The sequence below is a fragment of the Heliangelus exortis genome, chromosome 10, assembly GCF_036169615.1.
Source record: "Heliangelus exortis chromosome 10, bHelExo1.hap1, whole genome shotgun sequence".
NCBI lineage: Eukaryota > Metazoa > Chordata > Aves > Apodiformes > Trochilidae > Heliangelus > Heliangelus exortis.
The window spans coordinates 6473951-6489745 of NC_092431.1; the positions used below are offsets into that span (position 1 = coordinate 6473951).

At 43.3% G+C, this 15795-nt stretch overlaps 1 protein-coding gene across 3 annotated transcripts in view; it reads right to left on the bottom strand.

Annotated features, from left to right (window-relative positions):
• FAM53A (family with sequence similarity 53 member A) overlaps positions 1–7996 on the bottom strand; it is a 68861-nt gene extending 60865 nt beyond the window's left edge. The window contains exon 1 of one of the 3 annotated variants that reach the window (XM_071753276.1): positions 7895–7996. The gene's annotated coding sequence lies outside the window, so the exon portion shown is untranslated. Of the gene's footprint in view, positions 1–7811; positions 7834–7894 lie in introns of those variants that run through there. The other 2 variants (XM_071753275.1, XM_071753277.1) reach the window with 2 other exon arrangements.
• Between the last annotated feature and the right edge of the window lie 7799 nt (positions 7997–15795).

Here is a 15795-nt window from a genome sequence, read left to right on the forward strand (position 1 = left end):
AAAACAGTATAAAATTCAGTTTTGAAAGGTACACTCAAGGCAGCATAAACCAAGCAAGGATGAGTTCTTCTGAAGAAAGCTATGGGCTAGGTTGGATCAGCAGGCTGACCTTGAAACAAGTGCTAAGCTGCTGTAAGAAAAGTCAAAGGTATGGGGATCCATAAACAGGAATATCAGCTCCAGGCCACATAAAAGTCTCTTTACACCACTTAGCACAGGAAGGCCTCAGCTGAAGTACAAACTCAGGCTTTGAGAATCACACTCCAAGACAAATGCAAACTAAGTTGAGAAAAGAACAAAAACGATTAGAGCTGAAAAAACATGACCTCTCTGGGGAAGAACTGCATACATTAGTTTTATTTAGGCCAAAAGTATCACAAGGCTGCACAGTGGAGGGCAAGACACAAGGAAACAGGAACAAGACCGAACAATTTAAATGTTTTTAAAAGATTACTTACTACAGGGAGAAAGAATAGCTGTCTCTCACACACAGGGAATTAGGCAGTAAGACTGACTCAGGAATAAGTCTACTTCAGTATTCAGAAAAAAAACTGTAATGCTAAAGAGAATACAGAGCTGGACTAAGAAGAAAGTGCAACTCAAGTCCCTGATCCATCACATTACCTGTGCAACACTGGTATGGGGCAGGGGACTCAAAACCAGCCTACAACTTTTGAGCCTTATGTTTTTTTAAATTACTAGCTCAGTTTCAAGCCACTGAGTTGTCTTTGTTTGTTCAGTCTGAATGAGCTGGATGCTACTTTTCAGATTCCTCAAATCAAAACTTCAGGATTTGCACGTTCAGGTTATTTCACTACACACCAAAAAGAAAAGCCACACCTGCTGCACACTTTCTTCAAGCAGAAATTAATCAACTCCCATCACCTCCTGTGGCAGTATGCAAATTTCAGCAGTGCTGCAGGATCCCCTTGTACCTTTCTCCTCTGACCAAGAGAAAGCAGAAGCTGATGACTTCAGTAAGATGTTCGTGCTCTGCCTTCTAACAACCTGGAAGGTGAGGTAATAGCTTTCATTGATGTGGTGTCACAAAGCACACAAACATATGCACACATCTTTTACCACAGCTATAGCCTAAGGCTTGCTTAGGACTTCCTGAAAAGGGAAAATGCTGCATGCAAACCAAATGCATCAAAATAAAATCTTATATAGCCAGGATTTCACAGATGGGGAGAGCTGAAGCAGATAAAATTTCCAGCCCTAGAGTCTGTGGCTGATGAGAGTTACACATTCACATTTAAACTGCAAAAATCTAAAGTCACTAAACCAAGGAAGAATTAATTCTAAGAGCTCAAGCACAAATAGGACAAGGCATACAATATACCTACAAAACACACAACACTTAGATGCAACATAGTGTCCTTTTGCATCCTCTGTCATACTTTTGGTACTACAAATATTTATCCAGGTATTTGTCTGCTTTGTTTAAATGTCATCTTTCTGATTTGTGAAACATGAAAAATAAAAACTGCAACAGTCTATCTTTACCCTTCAGGAACCCCCAGGTCAGGATGGAAAATTAATGGAAGAAAAAGTAAGCAAGCATAGATGGCCAAGCTCAAGTGGACTTCCCGATGTACTGAGGAGGGACCCAGCTAAGATGCACACATCCCAGTGCCACCAGCATCATCTTCTAACCAGCAACCCCCCTATTGTACCTTAACCTTCAGTAGGCCCTGACAGCAGGCAGCACCACTTTAGTCTAGCCTTCAACTTACTCATACTTCTCAAATTAATCAAGTTTCAACTTAATTGTTCCATTTAGTCATTTTTAAAAATTAAAATGAAGTCCTAGGTACCTGCCCCTCTCCCCTTTCCCACTAGAAGAAATACACACTATATTTTAGCCAATTCAAGTAAGTAGTTATTGAATGCTGTTCTCATTACTCCTTTCTCCTCCTCACTTACTAAACACTGCATTAAATTACACTCTGGAGCACAGCAGTATTCTTGAGGCATGCTTACACATTACATTCCATTCCAAATAAGAAAGAATGAAAAAATATCTACCACTACAGTTAGACTGCAATAATTGAAGAAAATGGTTCCTTTTTTTCCTTTAAACTAGGATTGTAATTCTGTCAGTACATCTATAAACTGTACAAAAAACTATATACAGCTGTACAGATAAATCCTAGGTACCTAGAGACCATAACTTAAAAAGTAAAAAAAATCACACCCTCAAACTGCCTATAAAATGGAAGCCTCCTATGTTACAAAACCAAAGCTTGTTCACATCATGATACAAAAGCCACCTGTGACCTCAGTGGCCACCTGCACATTGACTAAAAAACACTGAGCTGCAAGAGATAGAACCCAGAGCCATCCAGCCTCAAGCACATTTCCACAGCTCCATGTTGCTTCTTAATCCACACCACACCTGAGGCTCCAAACTTCAACCTTTTTCCTATTCTGCAGGTTATTCCCAGACTGTGGAAGGTGATAAAGCAACAGGGCTTGTCAGCTCCTAATGACATTCAGCTTTTTGTCACTTGCATCTTTCCTTAAATATGATAAATTTTCATCCTTCTAAACCCAAAAGAGGTGAAATCAACAGGAATCTTGAAGGTAGTCAGAAAAGTGCATTTTCCATTGGAAAAGTAGGGGGGGGGTTAAAGGAAGCACTACCTTTAAAACAAGAACTTTGCTCAATAAGCAAGCTTTGGAGGGTAGAATAAAGAACACAATCAGTAACTGTATGTAATGGAAGAAATACTTAACTACTCCAAAATCTAAAGCCACAATTAAAGTGAGACATAATACGTGCACCTAGGACTGAAGGAATGATTTAGTGCCACTGACATAGACATGAAATGCAGAGAACAAAAATTACAACATTCTGCAGTGATAACTCAAACTGCCCAATTAGGTTAAAAAATACATTTACCCTACAAATTAAAAAACCACCCAAACCCCTCGAAGGCATTAATGCTGTTCACAATGTTATTTGAGATGCAAATTAGAGACCTAAAGTTAATATAACACCAACAGAAGTTCCTATTATTCCTGTTAATGGCTCAAGGGGAGGCAATAGTAGAAGAGAAGCCACAGCCCTACTGTACGAGGTCTTACTGTCCTAGTAAAGATCTCCATTCATTTTTTAAATTAGCCCAGCTTAACTTCTATGTGGAAATCATCAAATTATAAATGTGATCTTCCACAAACCCAGAAAAGTTCAGTGCATTAACAAATCAACAACGAGGCATCTGTCAGAGCTGGCTGGATGTGGGGGCAGGTGTTAAAAAGAAGCAAGCTTTCTGCAGAAAAAAAGAGGAATTCAGGTCTTATCTTCCAGCTTCACAGATCTCAATCTAAAGCACAAAAGTAAATGCACAGACAGTGTTGCTGCAGTTATTTTTTCAACTATTTCCTGTACCAGTTGGGTTCCAATTTTAAAGCTCAGCAAATGGAGAAACAGCTTTCTTCCATCTCAAATGCCTTTCCCACAAGGAGATGGAGGTCTTGGTGTACAGAGACAGTTTTGCAAAGGACACTCCTAATGACAGCTCCAGGCAAAGCACTGCTTGATTTCACACTCTTAGCTCAACCTGTACAGCAGATTTAAACACCATGAAGAGAAATGACCATCACTGGCACTGTAATGTCCAAAACTCTGACTGGAAGTTGATACAACCATTGACAGTGTTCTCCTGTACTTAACTGGAGTTTAATTTCCACAGTCTTGTCATACCATGATGCCAACATTAGGTAATCAGAACCCTTCATCTTACTGTTATCACCCAGCAAGCAAAACATAAGCAATGGCCTGTGTTTCACTAAAATAAAATCATGTTCAAACAGCAGAAAGCCAGCTATAGCAGGTTTGTTTTTATAGCTCAGTAAGTTTCCCAGTTGAAACTTTTCATATTTTCTAAAGCAGGGTATTCAACTTCTTGCTTAAAAAAGTGGTGCTGGCAGTAAACTGCGAATCATAACCCAGATAATGGATTTAGTAACAACCCTGCCTACTTCCTCACCTCAACCCCAAAATCAGCAGAAACAGGGCCTTAAGACATCATTTCTTCTCACTACAGAACATTCAGAGTTTCTTGCCAGCTTGTTGATGACATTATTTCCCAAACTGATTGAGCAGAAAAACTAAAACAGCACAAAATGCAGAAATGCCAGTATTAAAGAGCTGCCAGTTACCTTGATTTCAGGTTTTTTTATATTCAACAGTACTGCAATACCCTGCTGGGTCACAGACAAATTTGTAAAATAGGCTAGAAAGGAGTTAAAAACAGGCTCTTTTTTTTTTTTTTTTTTTAACAGGCCTCCTTTTGAGAGGGGAAAAAACCCTTAAAGAAAATTATTCTCTGAAAATTACTGTCTCAATCCCCCTAGCAGACTCTTTACAGTTAAGAGAAGGCAACAAGTGCAGGGTTTTTTATACAGACTCTTTCATCACTGGACTGAAATACTTCACTAGGATCTTATTAACCACACAAACTTCATGTCATACCAAAAAACAAGCTGTCAACATAAATGGCTCCCTCACAGGTATACACAGTCAACAGGTTAAAACAACTTAATAGTAAGAAAATATTGGCCTCTACGGTACAAGTTCAAGTAGCCATTTTCCTAGCCCTGAATTTCTTCTCTAGAATTAATGAACAGAACTCATTAAACCTTCCTTCACAAAAACAAAGCCCTTCACAGTTTTCTGTGTGTAGTTTCACACATATGAAGTCAGGCTATTTTACTTACAGTATATAGAATAAGTTAGAGGCATTTCTGTAACTGACAGAAATCTCTTATGTGTTCTACCATAATATATCTCAAAAAATTATATTTATATGTAATTGTGTAAGACAACATTTTACAAACATTTATCTCCATTATCATTCTTACATGAATATCAGATCTCAAGAATGCAGTAATTTAGAAATAGTCCAACAAGTTTATTTTACAGAAATAAAAATAAAAGCTTAAAGCAGGCTAAAAGAAGCACAAAACTCATGGGCCTGCAGGGGAGAAGGAAATTCACTTTTGCCAAAAGGAAAAATTTCTGTTTATACTGCAACCTTCAAATGCACAAAAAGAAATGCAAATCATAAAATAAACACTAATGTTTTCCACTGCAGTTTTAACAAGACTTCTTACTATTTAAGAAGACTCAAAAGTGGAACCAGAAAGGACAAAGTCTTAAAGCAAACCTCAAAAGCAGCATCAGAAAAAAGTGTAGGAACAAGGAGAGAATCATGTTTGGAAAGTTTTAAGTACACCATGTTTCTAAAGGGAATAATCTATCAAACCACAGGAGGTGACTAGAACTGCCATCATCACTGCTAACACAAAGGAATGTAGATTGGGGGGAGGCAACAGAGGAAGGGGGAGAACACAGGGCAGGGAAAAGGAGAAAGAACTAAAGAAGGGAGCTGCAGTAATGGCTACCAGACTCTCAAGGAATTCCTACAGGAAAAATAAATCCTTCTTACCACTTGAAAATAAAGCAATCCATGTAATAAACTGAAGTCATCTCAGTAACACTAAGCCTGCAGTTTATCTGCCTGCTGTATTTTCATAAATACAGTTTTATGTCATACACTAAACTTCCAAAGCTGAGCAAGAATGGTTGCAAATACAAATTATATTTCTCCTTTCAGCCTTCTCATACTTCTGAATCATAGCATCCTGCAGAAAAACAGCTTTGCAAGAAGTAGGGAAGTTTAGCTACACTAAATTTAAAATAACCCCTTTACAATTTTTAATCAACTTTAATTCTCTTAAGAGACATTAACTATGGGTTACATACTGGCAGGTAAAGGCTGCTAGAGGACAGGCTGATTACTGCAGCATGGAACATACTGAAAAGCTATCATTAGGGGGATGATCCTGCAGATCAGTATTTTAAGTTAATGTCTAATAAGCAGCAGGTACTTCCATATGATAAAGAGCAGAATCTTGTTAATGACAAACAGGGATGTAGTCCCCATAAAAGACATTGATAGGAATAGTATTTCCCAGAAATTCAAAATAAATGAGGAGTAAACCCATTTTCTAATTAGGAGTCCCACCAGCTCATGCACAACTACTTGGAACATGTGCTTTAGCTCCATACATACTGATCTCCTGCCTGAGTACAATTCTCCCAGGCATTTTCAGAATCCCAGTTGTAAAGACACGAGCTCTTTCAGCTTGATCACATACACTGCATTTCCAATAAAACCAGATCAAGTCACATGCTTCATTAGGAAAGTTTTTTTGCTGTTTGGCAAACGTTATACTCCAGATTTCACAAGCCCAACTCGAAGCAAACAGACTATTCACCATTAAAACACATCCAGGAACTTTTCAGCTTGCCACAAGATACACAAACTTGCTGGTTCTTGCCAAAAAAAAAACAAACGGCTTTGACAAAAAATATTTCCTAGCAGTCAGGCATATGAATGGGAGGCAATGTAACAGTAAAGGCTGTAATAACTGTTCTCAGGAGCTAATTTTAATGTAAGCACAGTGAACCAGAAAATAGATCTGACCAGCTGGCTCAGCTCATCCCCAGGCCTACAACTCGGCAGGCACAGGAACAGCCACAGTGTCTGATCTGCTCCGACTCCCTAAGCCACCCTCAACCCTGCAACCCGAAGGTTACAGGGGCTGCTTCAAAACCCGACTGCTGGAACCGCTGCTTTCTGCACGGTTCTGATGGGTTTGTACCATTTACCGAAAGAGAAAGCCTCGACTTCCAGATCTCACCAGAAGAGTCCCAATGACTGACTAAACCAGAAGACCGTCTACACCAGCCAGCCCCTCCACCTGGGACCACCCTGAACATCCCCCCTCAAATTTCGTTTTTTTTTTTTTGCTGTTTCAGCCTTTGCAAGGGCCAGGAGACATTTAATAATCCGAATGTTGGGAACAAAGCCACGTTAAATGCCCGCAGAAAAGGCAGAACAACACAAAGAGCCTATTCCCTCACCCACCTCAGACTTTCCAAACCGGAGGGGTCATTATATTTACAAAGCCATAAATCAGCAATCAACTTTCTCACTGCCGAGGGAAGAGGGGGAGGCAGCCGATCCCCAGCGCTTTCGCTCAGGAACCGCCGTGGGCAGCGGCTATTGTGGAAAAAACACGCAGCTCCTCTGACGTAACTCTGTCCTTAGGGGAGAATCGCCTGAATCGCCTCACAACCCCGGCTGCGAGCCCGCAGACCTCTGTCCCGGCACTAAGGCAAATCGGGCCGGGCAGGACCGGGGGACCGGACCCGGGACCGAACCCTCCCTGCCCCCCCCCTCCTTGCCCCTGCCGGGCCGCTGCAGGCCGGAGCCCCGGCTGCAGAGCAGCCCCGCCGTGCAACCAACCCCATTCCCTCCCGAGAGGCGATTATTAAAGCTACTAAGTGAGTTTTATGGGCTTTCGTTGGTTTGCTTTGTTAATTTGTTTTTGTTTTTTTTTTTTTTTTCTTTTTCCTCCCGTGAGCCAAGGCTGCTGGCGGCCGCTGTTCGGTTCCTCCACGAAGCCTGATGATGGCAGGGGGAAGGAGCCAACCCTCACCTCCAGCTGCCATGGAGGAGCGCGGGCTCCAGCCCGAAGGCCACCAACAACCACACAAACTCCCACCCCTATGCTCACCCTATAGACATCATTGAAGAGACAAGCAACCCGCAGCTCTGGGGCAGCATGAGGCTGCTACCGCGGGGAAGGGCAGCTCCGAGCTGACACCCCACCCCGCAGGATGCCCCCTCCCCGGGCGGCCCTCGCTTCCCTGGGTCACCAAAACCGCCCGGGCTCCCTTAAAGAGATCCGGGCCTGGCCGCCTCCGAGCTGCCGGCCGCTTCCCCAGCGGTTACCTGCCGGCTGCGCTCGCCCTCCGCCAGCGGCGGGCGTTGCCCCCGCGGCCTCCCCCGGCCCCCCGAGCCCGCAGCGCCGGTACCTGCGCCCGCCCGGGCCGCCTCCCCTGCGCGTATGGACCGGGCTGCTCCACGGCAATTGAACAAAACACAGACGGCTCCGCCCCCCTCGGCAGGCGCCCGCTCCCATTGGCTGGGACGCCCGCCCGCCGAACTCTGACCCGCTCTGCCATAGGGCGGCGGGGAGCGCCGGGACCGCCCACGAGGGGCGGTGGGCGGGTCCGTACCCGGCAGGGACACACGGCTGCGGCGCCGGGTGGGGCGGGGAGGGGGGCGCCGGACTACATCCCCCAGGAGGCATTGCGGCTGCCCGGAGCGCTTCTCTCATTGGCTGAACGGGGAGCGTGCGGGGAGGGGAGTGAGGAGAGTGGGGAAGGGGAGAAGAGATAACGTCATGGGTGGAGTCCCCGGATGGAGCCGCAAGAGGGAGGCGGCGGCGCGCGTGGCGCAGCGAGCGGAGGGTGCGCGCGCTGAAGGGGGAGGGAGGGGGGGGGAGGGGGAGGAGTCCCCTGAGGAGGGGGCGAAAAAATGGCGGCTCCAGGGGGCTGCTCCTCCTCCTCAGGGCCGTGGGGTCGGGGCATGGCCGGGTGTGGAACCAACCCCTTAGCCAGAACCTGCCGGTCAAGGCTGCGTTCGGGACTTTTGTCAGTCTGTGGGTGACCGCCGCCCAAACCCGGTCACCCCCAGAGCGGGGCAGTCCCAGAGGGAGCGGGAACGGCGCCCCGGGGCTGCCTCTCTGAAGGCGTCGCTATGGCTCGGTCTCCTCAGGTCCTGCTGCTTGTGTTGCTTTCCCTGTACCTGATCCTGGTTTCCCAGCTCCTTCCCTCAGCCGTGTGCCTGCACTGCCCTCTGCTTGCCTGCTCCCTGCTTCCCGCCCAGCCTGCTGGAAACACCTCAGCCTCTCCTTCAGGGGTCCTGCATGGACCGCAACTAGTGCCATCTTATCTTGTCTCTCAAAATGGAGTCCAGGAAAAAAAAATAAATTTTATGTATATATATCATTTTTTTTTCTTCTTACTCTGCAAGAAATGCTCCTATGGGAGTTTTTCAAAAGCATTCGTGAGTCAGCCATAGCGAGGAAGTGGGATGTGTTTGGACAACAATTACGTTGTACACTTGTCAGGGCAGAGACTGCTTTATGTGGGTGCATAATCCTTAACATCACGAGAAACCAAACCCTGATTTACTGTTGCCTACAGGCCTAACGTTACTGAGGTACAGGTATTTTTTTTATGTATTAATGGTGACTTTATCTCCTTAACAAGCATCAGTTCTTTCAGCCTTCTTCAACCTGTTCCTCAGTGTTTGCACATGGACTTGTATTGCACTCCTTCACCCTTCTCTTGACCCAGGAATCTTGCAGCTGACCATCATACTGTCCTGTAAGATTCTGCTGTATTATAAGGCAGTGCTGCAGTAGTTATCTGAGTTAATGTTGCAATGCAGAGTCCAAATAAAAAATGTTCCATGGACATCCCTTCTTCAGCTTACTAATATTCCAGATTTACAAATTTTAACCTTAAGAAGCCAGTAACTCAAAACCAATTTTACTTCAAACAGCATTACTGAGTTTTGTTGCTTGCTGCTCATCACTATCCTCTCATCTTTTACACCCTATAGACCAAGTTTCCTGAAAAAGTTTGCATGTTTGGGGTTTTTTTTTTTGCAAATCTTGGGCTGAAATATTTTCAGATATTCTTCCAAGAGAGCCCTCCCAAATTACACAACGAATATTCAAATTAGAGTACTAGTTCTCTATAAGAGCAACACCTACATCTCTTTAGAAAGATCTTGGAAGTGATTAAAGGTACACAGAGCAAAGTACACAGCTTTCTCCCATAGTTGAGTCCTGGCTCTTGAAATATTTTCTGGTTGTGCTCATTTTGCTCCTGGCCTTATTGTGAATTCTAGTGCCTGGGAAATTGAAGTTCATCTGCTTCCATGATCCTACCCATATCTTTGGCAGGGATTTGGCTCCCTCATGTAATCAGTTTTGTACACAGAATTCCTCACTGAAAACAAGTTGTCCCTGAAGCATTTCATTGCTAAATCCTTATTCAAACTTAGAAATAACAGTTTAGGCTGATCGGTTTGTTTGTTTTGTTTTTTAAAATGAAGTCATAGTATAATTTGATCTTTCACAACCATTATATGCAAGTATTCCACTGCAGTTCAGCAGCTTAACCAGGAGATTTTAACATAGAACTGGTTTTCCTTCACCTGCAAGTTCAACCATTTCTAGAGCTGGAAAAATTTATGTACCTCTTAGTTGAGTCACAATATTTTCCTCCAGCCTCCTGCACTATTTCTGATGCAAGTGAAGGTAAATTCAGGGGCAACTTTTCTGCAACTGAGCTGCCTCCCCATTGCCTCTGTTCACCTCCAGCTGTGGCTGCAGGGCTGGGGAGGCTGTGGGACAAAACTCCCTCAGCAGTCACTGCTCCTGCTCTCAACTTCCACAGGCTGGGTATTTCCAACTAGGCAGTAATTATATTATCCTGTGGATTAGATGACTCTAAAAATCTCCTTTCTCTCCTGTAATGCTCCCCTGTGATTTCTCACCTGATTTTTTTAATCACTTTCCACTCTTTCCTCCAACTTTTTCAGCTTTCTTCCCACTGTGACAATGACTAATGCTCTCTTCTTTTGGGGTGGAGCTGCCTTTAATTCTCTGCAGTGCAAAAGCAGGTGGGAAGCTGAGCCCTGAGCTAGTGATGTTGCACGGGTGGTACCTCCTGTGATCAGCTGCTTGCACCCCAAAACTTATCCCATGGGCAAGTCACATGCAACAGTCAAAGAAACCTCAGAGAATGGGGTAGGAGATAGGAGTGAGTGATCATGTCTGAGACAGGGCAGGTGGCAGCTTTAATCAGTGTGGTTCAGTATTCAACCACTGTCTTCTCTTATACCCAAGAGGAAAGCTCTGGCAGGGCTCCAGTTTATAATTCAGATCTTGGTAAACAGGGACCGAAATTTTCCTCATGACAAGGTTTGATAGTAATTGTCTGGCACTTTAAATATCTAATTACAAACATGCTACCACATGTTAAAGTGGTCGCTGTCTGTTCACTCAACTGTGTGTCTCCAGGAAGGACCATCTGTTTCCAGCAAAACAGTGAGGCAGATTCTAAATTAAAAAAACAAAAACACCAAACCAAACAAACAAAAAAACCCCACGACCAAACAAAACAACCTAACGAGAGACACAAAGCTGCCTTTGCAATAAAGCACAGTCTGAAATAGCTGCAATCAGAACGAACCCGAGGAGAAAAGTTTTTACCTAGGGGAACTGATGCATGATTGCTCTAAGATACCCTTCTGGGATTTATTTTAAGCACCTGAACTATTGGAGCATGAATATAGAAGTCTTCATATCCAGATGACATGTTTTGTTTGGTCCATTTTGACCCCTGTTTGCTATAATGAAACAGTTTCTCTTAGATACCATCTCAACACCTCGCTCCTAGATCCAGTTACTTAGGAGAAAGGATGTTTTCCTCTCCTTAGAGGGGCAGGCAGGCACGAGTGACATGTTTGCTGTGCTTCCTACACAAAAAAACCAGATAGACCTTAACAATGTCTCTGTCTTACTAACAAGCTGCTGTCCAATCAAGGCAAATCACCACCTAAGATCAAGAAGGGAAACAGAGGAGACTGTGCACCTCAGTTCTTTTTAATTATTATTATTATTATTTTCATGCTGTTTGTAGCTAAGGAGCCCAGCAGCTCTTTGATGCAGTTAAAGAAATGAAGTGCAAAAATAGTTCAGCCACTCTGTAGCACACACAGCTGCTCACAAGGTTCAGATGAGCATTTCCAACACTGTTTCAAATTGGTGGGAAGGTATTTAGCTGTGCACATGGATTGCTTTTTACTTTCCACAGCATTAATAAGCCAAAAGTTTGTATATCTGCAACATACAATGGCCCTCTTAAAACAGGTTACAGACGCAAGACAAGTGAGTTTGGATAGCAAGTTTCTGGTAAATTTCCTCCAAATAATGGCATTTCTCTTCTTGTAGCATTAGTCATTCATCTGCTTCTCTATCAAATATGTAAAATGGAAAAGGAGACTCTGTTTTAAAAGGCAAATTTATGAAGGCCTGCCAGAAAGATTCCAGATCCAATAAAACCCTTCACTCATCCTGTTTCCCTCAGGGTCACTTTGCACTCACCCTTGGAAGCCAGGAGGGCAACGTGGATTTCATCTCCAGCCCAGGATGTTCCCACGGAAGGGGCTGCAGAAAGAAACTTGGACATAGAATAGGAACAGGAGACACTGCTTAGGTGGTGAGAGGTCCTGTGGTTTCCTGTGTGTTTTGGGGGGATGTTTGGGCACGGCTGAGCTTCATCAAAGGTGCTTTTCACACTTCTCCATTCTTTCTGTTAGCAGTTTCACAGGTGAGCATCCAGGTTCTGGGCACAAGAGGAAGTTCTGCCACTAATGAGATGAATCAGTTGGTGGTTTTCATGTAAACCTTGCTCGGACTGCTCAAACAGATGAGGCTTCTGTCTCTGTTACTTTTCCTTTCTTTCATTCAAGGATTTGTTATAAATGAGAGAAAGCAATATGAATGCTAAATAAATAAGCTGGAACTGAGAAGCAAAGCAGTGTTCAGCATCAAAATCTGAAACATCCGGTGATATTAGAGTCAGGGGTCTCCCATATCCCACTCTGAGTTGGCAGGACATTATGTTCTTTGTGAATTCTTAAAAGGATTTTGAAAATGTTCAGTTAATCACGAGCAGATCAGGTTTTATTGAATTTCATGGAAGGGTCATTCCATCTTCTGCCCCCTGCACACAGTTGACTTTCCCTACACCCAGCCTTCCATAACCTGCTATTCCAGCTACACAGTTGCCTGCTTCTTAAACTGAGCCATCTGGCTAGGATATACTTCATTTTTCAGGGTGTGAATTAGCCACAGGATTTCAAAAAGGGCAAATCAAGCTCCAAATGCTGAGCCAGTACAGCATTGTTCTGCTTTTCACTGCAGTCCCCTAGGAGCAGTCCCATTCATGAGAGCTCTAAATTGCTGAGAGTTCAGCCAAAGCATCTTCTGCCTACTCAAGTTTCTAGTCCTTCCTACATATGTTTCCAAGTGCCTTGTTCTTTTTGCAGCATACAGCACTTCCTTCCTAAACCTTCCCTACATTTGCCTGCTTTACCAAATGGCTTATTCCTCAGCCCAAATTTTTTCCCCAAATCATCTCTCCTTGAAAAAGTGAGGGTCAGTGAAGGTGCATCTGTTACCTGCACCTTGCTGCAGCCAGAAGGCCTCAACTTCTTTAGGGTTTTTTTTTGTTGTTGTTGTTTTTTTTTGTCATGACAGGGCTTACAGAGCTCCTGCAAACTCCTCTAATAATTTCCAATACAAGGCATGGGGAAGACAGATCACTAATAAATAAGTTGGATTGATAAGCACTGTTACTTATGTAATGCATAATGTATCACACTTGTTATGTTTCACAGTCTTTGATACAGAATTTCTGTACAAGCCATTTCATCTGCTTTGCATTTTTTGTGAGTTGGGGCTTTTGGTTTGACTTGGTTTTGGTTCATTTTGTTTGATTTTTTTGTTGTTTTAAAGAAGTAGTAGTTAGCACCATGCTGTTACTTTTCCAGTTATTATTTATCCAGAAACCTAAGGGAGCAAGAAACAAGTAAATTTTCCTGTGGAAACACATTGGATAAGTGTTTTTTTAGTATAAGAATTCTGTGTACCCACATAGATATTATTTTCTTTTAATCTACCTCAAAATCTGCCGAGGATTAGTGGAAGATGTACAGTGGGCAGAAAACAAAAGATCCTTCAAATGTGAATCTTTACTGGAAAACAAAGTGGTTGCAAAGCAGTAATATCTGTATTTCACTTCATCTCACTCCTAAATTGAGTGTGGTTAGATAAAGAAGGAACTATTTTAATCAGCAAATCAAAACAGGCATTTAAGGACGAATTTTCAGCTGAGCAGTGACACATACTGAGGAGTTTTAATGTTAATTCCTCATAGATTTGTGCACACCAATCGTCGTTCCTGTACTGCACAGTTTTCTTTTTACCTCTTATATTTCTAGATAATTTCCCCTGCAGAAGGCAATTCAAATGCCATGTTTCTACTCGTGCTCCCAGACCTGCCTCCTCTGCTCAAACTAAAATTGCAGCCTGTCTCTCAGAAGCCCCATCCCAGGGCTGTGACTGACACACCGAGCCCGCTCTGACGCAAATAGAACTTTTAATTCTCTCTCACTGTTCTCCTCGACTACTGCAATCCCAGCTCATTCATATCCATCCAAACTGCTCCTGCAGTTGTTGTCTAGCCAGGGCTTTCAGCCACACCAACCTTCTCCTTCTAACTCTCCACTGGTTTTACTTTTCTTGTATCAAACGCACTCTCTCTGTCTTTCCAATCAAAGCCTGTTCCTCCTCTATCAACCTTTCACTGTTTCTTTGTTTAAAGGCAGCTTCTGCATCTCAAGCCCCCCAGACACTACAAGCTGCACCAAAAGATCACCTGGTGTGACCTCAATTCCCCTCAGACCTTTAGGTTTAACAAAGGTACTCATATATTAAACCCAAAGGTTTCAATTAAACTAAAGCATTTGAGTCCTCAGGAGACTAACCTGTGTTTCACAAGCAGAAACCAAGAGTGATCACCATTGCCTGAGGCTTTTACGGTGGCCCAGGTGATTCAGGAGGTCAACCAGGCTCTTAGCTGTAGAGGAAGGGAATTAAAAAAGACAAATAAACCTTCATGTCCCTGCACCCCTGACTGGGAGGGAAGTGTCTTCCTGACCCCCAGTCAACCCTGTGCAAGGGAGCAAGAGACATCCATCAGTCCTGTAGAAAGAGGGGTTTGCTCATCACTTCAAAGCACCCACTTAAACTGTTCTGTGTTGTGAGCTATGAATGTGTCTGGAAAAGGGAGGAGATAAAATTTGAGCTAATAATTTTTTTTGATCTGTTTTAGTGAGAGCTGGTCTCTTTTGGATGTGCCTCAAGGCTGTGCCCTGGCTGAATCTTTTTTTGCAATTAGGGTAGGTGCAAAGCCTCACAAATCTGGGGCTTTTTTCTGTGTTGTTGTTTTTTTTTGTTGTTGTTGTTATTGTTATCTAAGACTGCAGGAGCTGGTTTTTGGTTTTGTCTTCAGTGGGAATACTTGTAGGATGCCTTCTATTCAGCTGGCTATTTTCATGAAGTATGTGCAACCTCCAAAAGGCCTCTAAACCTTTACTAAATTCAGCTGGAGTCGTCCAACTGGTTTTAAATATATTCCAGCATGTGCAGATATGCATGGGCAGGCACAGATGACACACACTGGTGGTCATGTATTGAAAGAAGGAAAGTGAGGGAGCAATAATTTCTCCCTCATTTCAGAAACTATTGGTTAAAGACAGGAGATTTAATTATAGCTGTTATTTTAATACTGACCTGGAATTGTTACAAGTGTGTTGAAGGCTGTGCACAAAGCCTAAATCCTGGAAAGAAAGAACTGAGCAGGAAGACTATGATACAGGTACTGGGTTCAGGAAGAAGCAATGAGACCCTGCAGCCCCAAACCTAGTACCCACAGAGGCTCCAGGGTTTTTCCTTGCAGCTAATGACACATCTCCACATTTAGTTTAAATCAGTGGCAAGCACAGTGCATTGCTAAGTAGGCAGCAATGCATATTTACAATCACAGGTTTAAAAATGGATGTGACTGCAAACTGCAGTGTGTCTTCTAACACAAGGAGGGACACCAGAATCCCTAAAAAAAATCAGCCCTGGAACCCCTGTCTTCTTATTAAACCACTGTAGTACTTCCACTCTTATTAAACCACTGATGGACACTTCTTGATTTTCTTCCGTGCCAGTTTTCAGGCTTTGGAGAAACTCCCTCTAGATATCTGCAAGGTTATATTGTTATCTCTTCTCATATGTCCT